Source organism: Anomaloglossus baeobatrachus, chromosome 5, assembly GCF_048569485.1.
Source record: "Anomaloglossus baeobatrachus isolate aAnoBae1 chromosome 5, aAnoBae1.hap1, whole genome shotgun sequence".
Lineage (NCBI taxonomy): Eukaryota > Metazoa > Chordata > Amphibia > Anura > Aromobatidae > Anomaloglossus > Anomaloglossus baeobatrachus.
Window position 1 is genome coordinate 19,135,716 of NC_134357.1, and position 13,215 is coordinate 19,148,930.

The following is a 13,215-nucleotide window of genomic DNA, read 5'->3' on the forward strand; positions in this document are numbered from 1 at the left end:
CGTGTTTTATAATGGAAGCCTATGGACGCCGGATCATATGCCGTAGGCCGGCACTGGTTTCCGTTTTTTGTTTCTGGGCATGCCCAGACGGTGTGTAAATAGTTTCTCTCTCTCTCTCTCTCTGTCTGTCGGTCAGTCTCTCCCTCCCTCCTTTACACTCACCGATCACGGGCACGGCGCTGCACAGCTGTCACACTGCTCTGGCGGCTTCTCTTTTGAAAATGCCGGACGCTCATTATTCCATCATGTATTCCCTGCTTCCCCCGCCTACCGGTCCCTATGTTTGGTTGCAGTCAGACACGCTCACACGCTGAGTGATAGCTGTCTCCCTACAACCAATCACAGTCGCCGGTGGGCGGGTCTATATAGTGCAGTAAAATAAATAAATAATTTAAAAAAACGGCGTGCGGTCCCCCCCAATTTTGATATAGCCAAGGTAAAGCCACACTGCTGAAGGCTGGTATTCTCAGGATGGGGAGCTCCACAGCCTAACAATATCAGCCGCCCGGAATTGCCGCCTCCATGAGATGCGACAGTCCTGGGACTCTACCCGGCTCATCCCGAATTGCCCTGGTGAGGTGGCAATCGAGGTAATAAGGAGTTAATGGCGGCAGCCCATAGCTGCCACTAAGTCCTATTTTAATCATGGCAGGCGTCTATGAGACACCCCCCCATGATTAATCTATAGTGAAAGTAAATAAACAAACACCGAAAAATCCTTTATTTGAAATAAAAAACAAAAAACAACCTCATTCACCACTTTATTAACCCCCAAATACCCCTCCAGGTCCGACGTAATCCACTCGAGGTCCCACGACGCTTCCAGCTCTGCTACATGGGAAGCTGACAGGAGCGGCAGTAATACAAAGCCGCTCCAGTGAGCTCCATGCAGCAACTAAAGTGAGTCGCGCTGTCAGCGGGGACGTCACTCAGGTAATGCTGGTGTGTGTGCGGTGATGATAGGGGTTGTAGTGTGCTTGCGTGTGTGCGGTGTCAGGGGTGGTAGTGCCTGGGTGTGTGCGGTAATGATTGGAGTGTTAGTGCCGGGGTGTGTGCGGTGATGATTGGAGCGGTAGTGCCCATGTAAGTGCCGTGATGATGGGGGCGGTAGTGCCGGGATCTGTGCAGGGATGATGGTGGCGGTATAGCCGGTGTGTGTGCAGTGATGATGGGGGCGGTAGTGCCGGGGTGTGTGCGGTGATGATGGGGGCGGTAGTATAGGTGTGTGCGGTGATGATGGGCACTCTCTCTGTCTCTCTCTCTCCATGAAAAAGAAGAAAAAAACAAACAAAAACGGATCCGTTTTTTGCTGGATCTGTCTCATCAGTTTTTACACAATCTACGACGGATCCATTGCATCAGGCACACGCCGGATTGTGCCTGATGCCAAAAAACTGATGTGTGAACATAGCCTTAAGGGTACTTTAGACGCTGCGACATCGCTAACTATATTGCCGGGGTCACAGTGTTTGTGACGTACATCCGGCGTCGTTAGCAACATCGCAGCGTGTGACAGCTAGGAGCGACGATCAACGATCGCAAAAATGTCAAAAATCGTTGATTGTTGACCCGTCGCTCTTTTTCATAATATCGTTGGTGGTGTATGCCGCTGGTTGTTCATTGTTCCTGCGGCCTCACACATCGCTATGTGTGACACCGCAGGAACGACGAACATCGCATTACCTGCCTCCACCGGCAATGAGGAAGGAAGGAGGTGGGCAGGATATTCCGCCCGCTCATCTCCGCCCCTCCGCTTCTATTGGACGGCTGCTGTGTGACGCCGCATGAACCGCCCCCTTAGAAAAGAGGCGGTTCGCCGGCAACAGCGACGTCGTAGGGAAGGTAAGTCCGTGTGACAGGTGTAAGTGATGTTGTGCGCCACGGGCAGCAATTTGCCCGTGACGCACAACCGATGGGGCGGGTACGCTCGCTAGCGATATCGCAGCGTGTAAAGTGCCCTTTAGTCATCAGAGAATTCACACGAGAGAGAAATGGTATTAATGTTCAGAACGTGGAAAATGTTTCAATCAGAGATCACATTTTATTAAACATCAAAGAATTCAAACAGGGGAGTAGCCATATTCATGTTCAGAAAGTTGGAAATTATTCTGTCCCCACTTAGAGGCGATTGAAAGCAGGTAGTTTGGTAGAGGTGTGAGGAATCTTACCTTCGTTTCCACTAGATGAGGCAGACATGACCAGAGCGCTCCAAGGTGGATGGATTCAAATGTACACATGCTGAGGTGAAGCAACGGTGGTTTATTTTTTCCTCCATGAACAAAAATGTGCAGCAGTACAGTGATCAAGTGCCTGTAACTGTGGTTGTCTTGTGATGATTGTTTTAGAGCTGCTACTGGTTAAAAACCTTGCTTTCGGAAGCCCAAAGAAGAAATAGATGTGCTCCTCACAATGCACTGACTAAAAGTGAAACGAAGATCGAGGCAGGATGTTAGGTCACATGTAGGGCTGAAAACACTCCCACATGCTGGACTACAAAGAACCAGGGGAACAGAATGGCCTAACCAGTAGATGGCAGCAAAGGACAAGCTTGAACATATATATATATTATGACATTGAATAACATTAAATAACAGTGGATATGATCATTAAAGGTTTTAAAGAGAAGAGGTAGCAACAGCACAGAAATGTTTTACACGTAAATCACATCTATTAGACATCAGAAAAGACACATAGGTGAGAAGCCATATTGCTGCTTAGAGTGTGGTAAACGTTTCACAAGTAAATCCTATTATGCTGAACATGTGAGAAATCACACACAGGAGAAAACATTTTCATGTTCATAGAGAGCATTATCTTAGACTATGTGCGCACGCTACATCTTTTACTGCATTTTTGGTGAAGTTTTGTGGTCGCAAAGATGCACCCAAATGCATGAATTTCCATGCCACAGCAAAGTTTGAGATTTCTATTTTGCTATCCGCACAGCAGATCTTTTTTTGGCTGCGTTTTTAAAGATGTAACAAAGATGCAGCATGTCCATTCTTTTTCAGTTTTGGCCCTGCATTTCTCACTAGTGATGGGAGGACTGACAGATCAATCCCCCACTGACTCTGGTTCAGCGGGGTATTGATCCCTGGTGGTTAGGAGCAAGTGCTTCATACTTACCAAGTAACCTGCACAGCTGTCACACTGCTCCCACAGCCACTGGGTTGCTCATTACCTTCATTGAATATGCCCTGTTTCCCTCACCCACCTGTGTCTGTGATTGGTAGCAGTCAGATGCGCCCCCAGCTGAGTGACGCTTCCACTCAGACACTGGTGGGCGGGTCTATATCGTACAGTAAAATAAAAAAAATTAGCATATGGTCCCCCCCCCATATTATTATACCCAGCACAGTTAAAGCCACAGCTACAGGCTGCAGCCTCCAGCCATGCACTTATCTTGGCTGGGTATCAAAACAGGAGGAACAGCATTCTGTTTTTCTTTTTGTTTTTTAATTATTTCAATAATTTTAAGAAACTGCATGCAGTCCATCCAATTTACCCAGCAAAGATAAAGCATGACAGCTAGGGGCGGGTATACTCAGGTTGGGGAAACCCATGGTTATTGGCCTCCCCCCAGCCTAAAAATATCAGTCTGCAGCCTCCTGGAATTGCTGCATCCATTGGATGCAACAGTCCTGTCACTATACCCAGCTCTTTTCTATCATCCTGGTGCGGTGGCAATTGGGGTAATAAGGAGTTATTGGCAGCCCACAGCTGCCGCTAAGCCCTCGATTAGTAAGGGGAACAGTCTATGAGACTTCCCATTACTAATCTGTAAGTGAAGGTAAGTAAACACAAACAACCAGAAAAACATTTATTGGAAATAAAACAAAAAAGCACCCTCTTTCACCGCCGCTATATTAACCACAAAACACCCCTGCAGGTCCAGCGTAATCTACACGAGGTCCCATGACTCCTCCAGCACTGCTTCATATGAATTCACACCAAGTGGCCGTAGAACATGACTGTCTCCTGTAAGGTTCAGGCAGAAACTGAAGTGAGCCACACGATCAGTGGTGGCGTTAGGTGATTTGCGGTCAGAGTTTGAGAACAGTGGGTACCTTCAGCAGTGGCCGCAGCTAACCTGAGCAACAGCACTTCTGATCAAGCGGCTAACTTAATTTGCTGCCTGAACCTCACAGCGGGTAGTCATGTTCTATGATGCTTGCTGGGAGCTTCAAATGTAGCAGAGCTGAAATGTCTTGGCACCTTGTGTGGATTAAGTCGGACCTGCAGGGGTGTTTTTGGTGTTAATAAATGGGTGAAAGATTGGGCTTTTTTGTCTTATTTCAAGTAAAGGATTTTTGGGGTGTTTGTGTGTATTTGCTTTCACTTACAGATTAGTGATGGGGGAGTCTCATAGACTCCTCTCATTACTAATCTAGGGCTTAGTGGCAGCTGTGGACTGCCACTAACTTATTACCCCAATGCCACCGCACCAGGGCAATGGGAAGAGCCAGGTCTAGCCCCAGAATTGGCGCATCTAATGTATGCTTCTGGGTCACTTCTGGGTCGGCTGAGGGCTGCTATTGTTAGGCTGGAAAGGGCAAATTAACCATGGCCCTTCCCACCCTAATAACATCAGCCCCGAGTTGTCAGCTGTACCTTGGCTGGTATTAGAAAAATGGGGAGACCCCATGGCATTTTAAAATAAAAAAAAAAAATAATAATTATTTAAAAAAAGCGTGACATCTCTATTTTTCAGAACCAACCAAAGTACTGCTGAGTGTTGCTGCCTGCAGCTGCTGCTGTTCCTGTGCTGAATATGAAAAAGGGAGGGGAACCACACGTAACCCCCCCCCAAAAAAAATTAAAAAAACAGAGCTATATCTAGCTTGGCCAGCTATCTATCGAGTTATTCTGTTATTTCTATCTATCCTATCTATCAATTATTGTAGCCTATCATATTTTGTTTCTCGTTTAAAAAACACTAACAAAAATGCTGCAAAACGCATGTGTTTTTTCGTGCGTTTTTTGAGCCAAGGATGAATTTTCTATGACCACAAGATGAAAAGATGCCCTCAAGATGCAGTGTGCGCACATAGCCTTAGACATAAAAGACGTAACACAGGGGAGAAGCTGTGTTCATGTCCAGAATAAGGGAAATGTTTGACACATCCATCAAGTCTTTATCTGCTTGAGAGAAGTCACAGAGGAGAGAAACCATTTTCATGTTCGTAATGTGGGAAAGATTTCAACCAGAAATCAGACCTTGTTAATAAGTCACACAGAGGAGAAGACATATTTGTGTTGTGAATGTCAGAAATGTTTTGTCAGCAAATCAGCTCTTTTTAAACATCAGAAATTAGTATGTAATTTATGAAATGTTTGCAATTACCAATAAACAATGTTTAAGCAATCAGACTCCAATTGAGCTATATACAGTATATACAGCTCTGGCAAAAATTGAGACCACTGCAAAATTTTAAATTTTTCTGATTTCTTTTTTCTCGTTATAGGTATATTTTTGAGTAAACTGTAAATTCTTCTCTTATTCTATAAACTACTGACAAAGTCTCCAACTTTCCAAGAATTACATTTTGTATTAAGTTTTCTGAAAATGAGAAATGGTCAAAACAACAAAAAAATGCACAGAGCTTTCAGACCTTAAATAATGCAAAGAAAACAAGTTCATAATCATTTAGAAACAACAATACTAATAATGTTTTAACTTTGTTAAAGAGTTCAGAAATTAATATGTTGTGGAATAACCATGATTTTTAATCCCAGCTTGCATGCGTCTTGGCTGCTTTCCATCAGTCTTTCACACTGCTTTTGGGTGACCTTACGCCACTCCTGGCCAGTAGAATGAGGTGTACTCTGGTTGGAATTCAACTGAGACTGGAATCGACACGTAGAGAAGCTGATTTTTCTAAAACTATGCAGTGTTCCCTTAATTTTTTTCCGTATATTACCTTATAAGATTGAGGTTACAATCCTGATAATACACAGATATATAGTGATAGCACTATATGTAATTTACTAGGGCATTTTCTGGTTTTGAAAACTATCTTTTCATAGGGAATAATTGTGTAAATCATGTTTTTGTTGTTCTTCTTTACCAAGCTCATGATAGGGGGAAAATTAGTTGTAGAAGAGAAAACAATTTTCTGTACACTAAGCAATTGATGTACGCAATTGTAGCTTGTGTGAGTATATTCGATTGTAGAGATCTTTCAAGAATACCTTTTAATTCCTTCAATTTTGATGAGTGGGCTTTTCCAATAACCAACCCTATCAAATATTCATTATATAGACTACATGACTAGGGATGGGCGAACCCTGAACTGTAAAGTTCGGTGTCCGTACCGAAGACGTGGTGTTCGTGCACATGACCCCAAACACGAGCTTTCCTGGGAAACTTGTGTTACAGTTTCGGGTCTAGGTCGGGTCCAGGGTTTGTAAAAAAAAAAAAAAAGCACGTTATTAAAAAAAACATTGTGATCATACTTACAGGTCCCGCGACACGTCCTGCAGACTTTGTCTCCCGCAGCTGCTTCTGCGTCCGATCATTGCTGTGCCCTCCCGGTAACCACCACTGACGATAGGACCTTCTGTGACGTCATAGCCATGTGACCAGTCACATGTGAATGTTGTATTATCTCATTGGCTACAGACAGGTCACGTGAGTATGATGTCATCAACTGCCCTGGTGCGCCGTGATGCGACACGGCGTACAGTCTCCCAACAGCAGCGGGTCAGCTGCGTTTATTTCCATGCAACTGAGACGCTGGTATTGGGAGAGTGGGGTGATGCAATGCGAGACGTAAGTGCAATCATCCCCTCACTGTCAGCATGGTTCATCGCTTTGTGCAAAGCAATGTAGCAGAGCTGACATGGGTTTATTTGCTTCTCACTCTGTATAGACACTGTCTGTGCACAGTCATGAAGCAGAGTTGACTTTGCTGTCCCGGTGGATTACGTCAAACTAAGGATTTTTTTTTATATAATAAAGGAGTCTCTAAATGTTTTTTTTTTTTTTTTTTTATTTCTAAGAAAGTAAATTCTCTTTTTTTTTTTTTTTTTTTTTTTTATTACTGTTTCCTAGAAATTCATGGTGGCCATGTCTAATTTGGCGTGACACAATGAATTTCGGGCTTAGTACCATCTGAGAATACAAAGCTGGTATTAACCCCTTTATTACCCAGCATGCCACCGCCATCAGGGCCGCTGGACGAGCCGGGTAAAGCGCATGGTAATGGTGCTAAGAAACAATGCACCATCTCCAAGGGCGGCTGTGGAGAATCCCAGCCCCCAGCTGCCTGGCTTTACCTGATCAAAATACAGGGAAGCCCATTTTTCTTTTTTTTTTTTTTTAATTAAAAAAAGAATTTAAAAAAAATGTGTGGACTCCCGCTGCATTTTCTATTGTTTCCTAAGGGTAATCCATGCAGCTACTGGCTGCTAACCCCCACTGCTTGGTGTTACCTTCACTGGCAATGGAAAATCCAAGAAAGCCCCTTTTTATTTTTATTTTTTTTTTTTAAGTTTATTGTTAAAAAACTTAAAAAAAAAAACTTCGCCATATTTTTGTATGCTAGCCAGGTACAGCAGGCAGCTACGGGCTGCCCCCACCCCCAGCTGCCTATTTGTACCCAGCAGGGAACCAAAAATACTGTATAGGGAAGCCCTTTTTTTTAATTATTTCATGAAATAATTGGAAAAAAAAAAATCGGCGTGGGCATCGCCCAATTTTTGTGTCCTGCTAGGTACAACTAGGCAGCTGGGGATTAAAATCCGCAGCGCGGGGTGGCCCAAGCTTTCTGGGCCCCCCGCTGCGAATTGCAGTCTGCAGCCATTCCAGAAAATGGCCCTTTCATAGAAGCGCCATCTTCTGGCGCTGTATCCAACTCTTTCAGCGGCCCTGGTGGTGGGTGGCACACTGGGTAATAAAGGGTTAATACCAGCTTTGTTTTACAAGCTGGTATTATGCCCGAGATTCTTAATGTCAGGCCAAGTTTGACCCGCCATTAAGAATCTCCAATAAAGGGATAAAAAAAGACACCACACAGAGAAAAAATACTTTATTAGAAATAAATACACAGACGCCATCCAGACTTAGGGATTCCATCTTTCTTACTCCCTCTCACCCCTTCACGATCCGGGTCTTCTGTCTTCTTCAACCGATGTAGCTCTGCTATATCAGACAGCACAGGGGGAGGAAGATGCTTTTCTGTGTAATCAAGCAGACGCTGCGGGCTGGTAAGCAGTGACGCCACCGTTGCCATAGTAACCTAACGAGCGGGTTACTATAACTACAGTGATTTCCGAACACCTGATTCCCGGAGCCGCTATTCATCAACGGCTCTGGCCTTAGTATGTGGCAGCCAATCCCTGCATGTGGGCTGACTCTGTAAAGAGCGCCAACATGCAGGGAGGGGAGCCAAGCGTGTGCCCGAGCATCTCGCCAGTACAGGGGCCTCAACGAGTATACCGAGTACTGAGATGCTCGGGCGAGTACCTTGTACTGGCGAGATGCACTGAGAGTACAGGACGTTGCATGACGTCATAGCCATGTGACCGGTCTGTAACCAACGAGGTAATACAACATTCACACGTGACTGGTCACATGGCTATGACGTCATGGAAGGTCATCAGGTTACCTGTCACTGTGGTTACCGGGAGGACACAGCGATGATCGGAAGCAGAAGCGGCAGGAGACCATCTGCAGGACGTGTTGTGGGACCTTTAAGTATAATTACAATGTTTATAATTAACTATAGTCTTTATTTTAAATTCCAAGTTCGGTATTCAGACGCAAGTTCTTGTTATCTCAGAACCCGAAATCGAACTGTACAAAACGTTCGGGTGAGTCTCCCGAACACGAACATCGGGGGGTTTGCCCGTCACTATACATGACCTCTCACATATCCATTATATAGACTACATGATTACGCAGGATTTCCTGTTGCAGGGGTCTCTGGTGCCTTCCGGCTCAAGGTATTGCCTCGACTGAGATTGACATGAGATTTAGTATTTGATTATTTCTTTTAAAAGAGACTGATTTTACTCTCCTGAAACTGTATCTCCAAGACTAGTCTCAGTAGACGGTCTGACTTTTTGGAGTGTTCAATGAATACTAAAAAAAATGATTCCTTTAATTACACTGGAATTGTTCAGATATACATCATATCACAAAATTTAGTACACTCCTCATATTTGTGGAGATATATACAGAATATCTTTTCATGAGACAACAGTGAAGATCTAACCCTGTGATACAATGTACAGTGTCAGTGTGCAGCTTGTATAATAGTGTAAACTTGTTGCTCTCTAAATAACTCACACAGCCAATAATGTCTAAACTGCTGGCAACAAAAGTGAGTACACCCTAAGTGAAAATGGACAAATTGTGTCCAATTAGCCAGTTTCCCTCCCCGGTGTCATGTGACTCATTAGTGTTACAAGGTCTCAGGTGTGAATGGGGAGCAGGTGTGGTAAATATGGTGTTATCACTCACACAATTCCACTAGTTTTGGAGGTAGAAATGGGTCCCTGAACCTCTTGGGCCCCTGTGCAGCTGCACAGGTTCCAACAATGTCCGCATCTGGGTCATTGGAAGTTTGACATGGCTTCTCATGGTACTGAATTCTCTGAGGATCTGAAAAAATTATTTTTGCCCTATATAAAAAATATTCTAGGCTATAAAAAGATTGCCAACACCTGAAACTGAGCTACAGTACTGTGGCCAAGAAAACCATACCGAAATTTAGCAAGACAGGTTCCACTCAGAACAATCCTCGCTATGGGTCGATCAAAGAAGTTGAGTGTACATGCTCTGCATCATATCTAGAGGTTGTCTTTTCAAAATAGAAGTATGAGTGCTACCAGCATTGGTGCAGAGGTTACGGGAGGTTGGGGGTCCGCCTGTCAGTGCTCAGACCATAGGCTGCACACTACAGAGGTTACAGGGATGGGGGTGTCAATCTGTCAGTGCTAATGACACCTGCATGGGGACCGTAGGGGTTACTCATCACCGGGCCGGTGTAGGAGAGGGATGTCACAGCGAGAAGGCTTGGTTCCGTGACCCTGGCGGTTTCAATAAAAGGGGTGCAGGGTTTATTTACAGGGGAGTAGAGTTTGTTATTCGTGATGACACCTGTAGTATGTGGCTAATATAGGAGCCACCGCTGCGTGAGGTGTGCCCTGGGGCAGATGATAGCGCAGCTTGATTGGTACAGCTCTCCACAGGCAGATCTCAGGCCCCAGGGATGATGAGAGTGGTAGTCTCTGATGGTGACGGGGCGTGAGGGCGACGACGCCGGCAGTGATGGGACGACATAGGGGTTGCAGTCAAAGTTCTTTACTCACTGAGATGTCACCGCCTTTGGAGTGCCGGACTCTGCTGTTATGGGCTCCAGCCGATCCCGGACAATTCGGACGTCAAGGCCGGTGTTGCCATCTGTGTGTCCTTTCTATTGGTAATCCCTCCACTCCAGCACCTGGTCAGTGGAACGGGTTACGGGCGCCTCTTACACTTCCCGCGAGCCCTGGGATCCGCCTTCTTCCAAAGAACCCGGGTCGAGCGTTCCAGCTCCAGACCACGGGCCCTTGCTTTTCCTCCGTGTCCTCCCTCCTTGTTTGCTGTTGCCTGGTCCAAGGTCCAGGCTCCACTCGACTGACTGACTGTGTGATGTGTCCTCTGACTTCCCTTAACGGTGTCTCTCGTCCCAGGTTGCTGAACTAGTGGGCTGGAGGTCCCACACCTCATGATGGCCACCCCCAGAACCTACCCTAACGCAGTCCCAGTGGGAGGGAAACTGTGTGTTGGATGAATTGCGATGTACACCAGTGAATGACCCCCGTGTTACCCGGGATGAATACTACACCTCGGCTGAAGCCGCAGGGGCGCCACACTTAGACCATAGGCCACACACTACAGAGGTTACAGGGATGTGGGGGTCTGCCTGCCAGTGCTCAGACAATAGGCCACACACTAAAGAGGTTACAGGGATGGGGGGGTCTGCCTGTCAGTGCTTAGACCCTATGCCGTTCACTGCATCAAATTGGTCTGTATAGCTATCATCCTAGAATGAAGTCTCTTCTAAAGATGGTACAAAAGAAAGCCGTAGTTTGCTGCATGCAAGCAGATTAAGGACATGAATTACTGGAACCAGGTCCTGTGGTCTGATGAGACCAAGATAAACTTTTTTGGGTCTGATGGCATCAAGCAGCAACCAGGTGAGGAGCACAAAGAGGAGTGTGTCCTGCCTACAGTCAGGCAAGATAAGCATGATCCCCTCCCTTCACATTCCACCATGACAACAACCCCACCACTGCCTTACTAAAGAAACTGAGGTGAAAGGGGAGGCAGGTGATGGCCGGCAGTGTTTCTCTTCCCTTTCTCACTCAGGTGCTGTGTGTGTGTTCCACCCTGGTCGGGGGGGTCCAACACTTACTTGCACCTTCAGCAGCTCGTTCGACACCCCATTACTGGTCACTATCATAGACATGTCACTTGGGCAACACATTACAGAACAGTTTTTCTTTAACTTCTTTTATTCAGCATAATGTTCTTCATCAGAGACATCTTCACAATAAACTTTTGAATCTTCTTAGTAAATTCTTTCACAATAACCTTCCTAGGACAGACATGCCACTTTCTCCTGTGTGACTGTTCTGCTGCCACTGCTCAACAGAGTTTCTTCTGTCCAACCATCGCCCTGGGTACTATTCCTCCAGCAGCCGGGTCTGACATCTATAGTCCTTGTCTCTTGCAGCCGTGCCCATAGAAGACAATGGACGATACCTCCTAAGGCCAGGCAAACCCTGATCCAGTGCTCGTGATCCCAGGACCTCCTTTTCAGAACACTACTGCATCTTCACTAAAGTGAACTGACTCATCTGGCCTGTCTGCCTCTTCAACTCACTCTTTTCTCCAACCACTGTGCTCCTTCTCCTAGGCTACCATTGTATCAATTCCTAGTCTGCTGAACCTGCACTTAGCTTCTCTTATAAACAGTTTCTATCTACCACTGACTTCCTCTCCTGCACACTTGTCCCTGCGTTGCACTAAACCTTATCTAAAACATTCTTATTATCCTTATACTTTACCTAATGCACATTACAATATTTCCTGTAATAAAACACCTTATATAACACGTTACACTCTATACATTCTACTTTTGTTGACTCCACAAACTGTGCCTTCCGCGTGACACAGCTCATTGAGTCAACACATATTATACATCTGACCTTAAAATTCAATAAAACTCTAACTTATTCTCCTCTAGATGGCGCAGATTGCTGCACTGCACCGGCTCTGCTACATCGCCAGCAGCCGCACTAATCTACATTCAGCATTAAGCACAATTAGATCACAGTACTGTACATTAGGAGAAACACTATAGTAGGAGGAGGAGAGATTCGGTCCCCTCCTACAGAGAGTAAGGCTATGTGCCCACGGGAGTTTGTACCTGCGGATATATCTGCAGGTACGGCCGCAGGTTGCCCGCAGCTGCTCGCCGGAATCCGCAGCTAAAAATAGCTGCGGTAGTACAGCAAAATAGCTGCGGCAAACCTGCAGACATTCATGCGGCTTACCTGCGGAAGTCCCAACCCTGTGTCCATAGAGGAGGGCCGGGATTTCCGCAGAAATAATTGACATGCAATTACGTGCGGCTGCGGGACATCCACAGCATGTTCCGCAGCCGAACGTATCCGCAGCATGGACACAGCACTCCCCATGTCCCATAGGATAACATTGGGAGTGTCTATACATGCTGAAACCTGCGGATTTATCTGGAAAATCCAGAAAATCTGCGGATTTTCCGCAGATAAATCCGCAGGTTTAATCTCCCGTGGGCACAGAGCCTAAAGGTGCTGGACTGCCAATCATATCTTTAGACTTAAACCCTAATGAGCATCTGTGGAGCAACCTGTGAAGCTCTAGTGAATTCCATAAGGTAGTGCATTAAAAAAATGTTGGCCACAGAAAAATGTACACATTGGGCACAATTTGGCCTTTTTCTCTAAGGGGTGTACTCACTTTTGTTGCAAGTGGTTTTGACATTAATGGCTGTGTTATTTAGAAGACACCAAATTTACACAGTTATACAAGACATACACTGACTACTTTACATTATATAAAAGTGTCAATAAGAAATGAGAACAAGAGTTTTTAAAGTGCAAAAAATTGTACCCCGCTATACTCCGCCACTGCATATTTAAAGGAACCCCTTCATACTTTAAGATTGCTCCCCTGAGGAA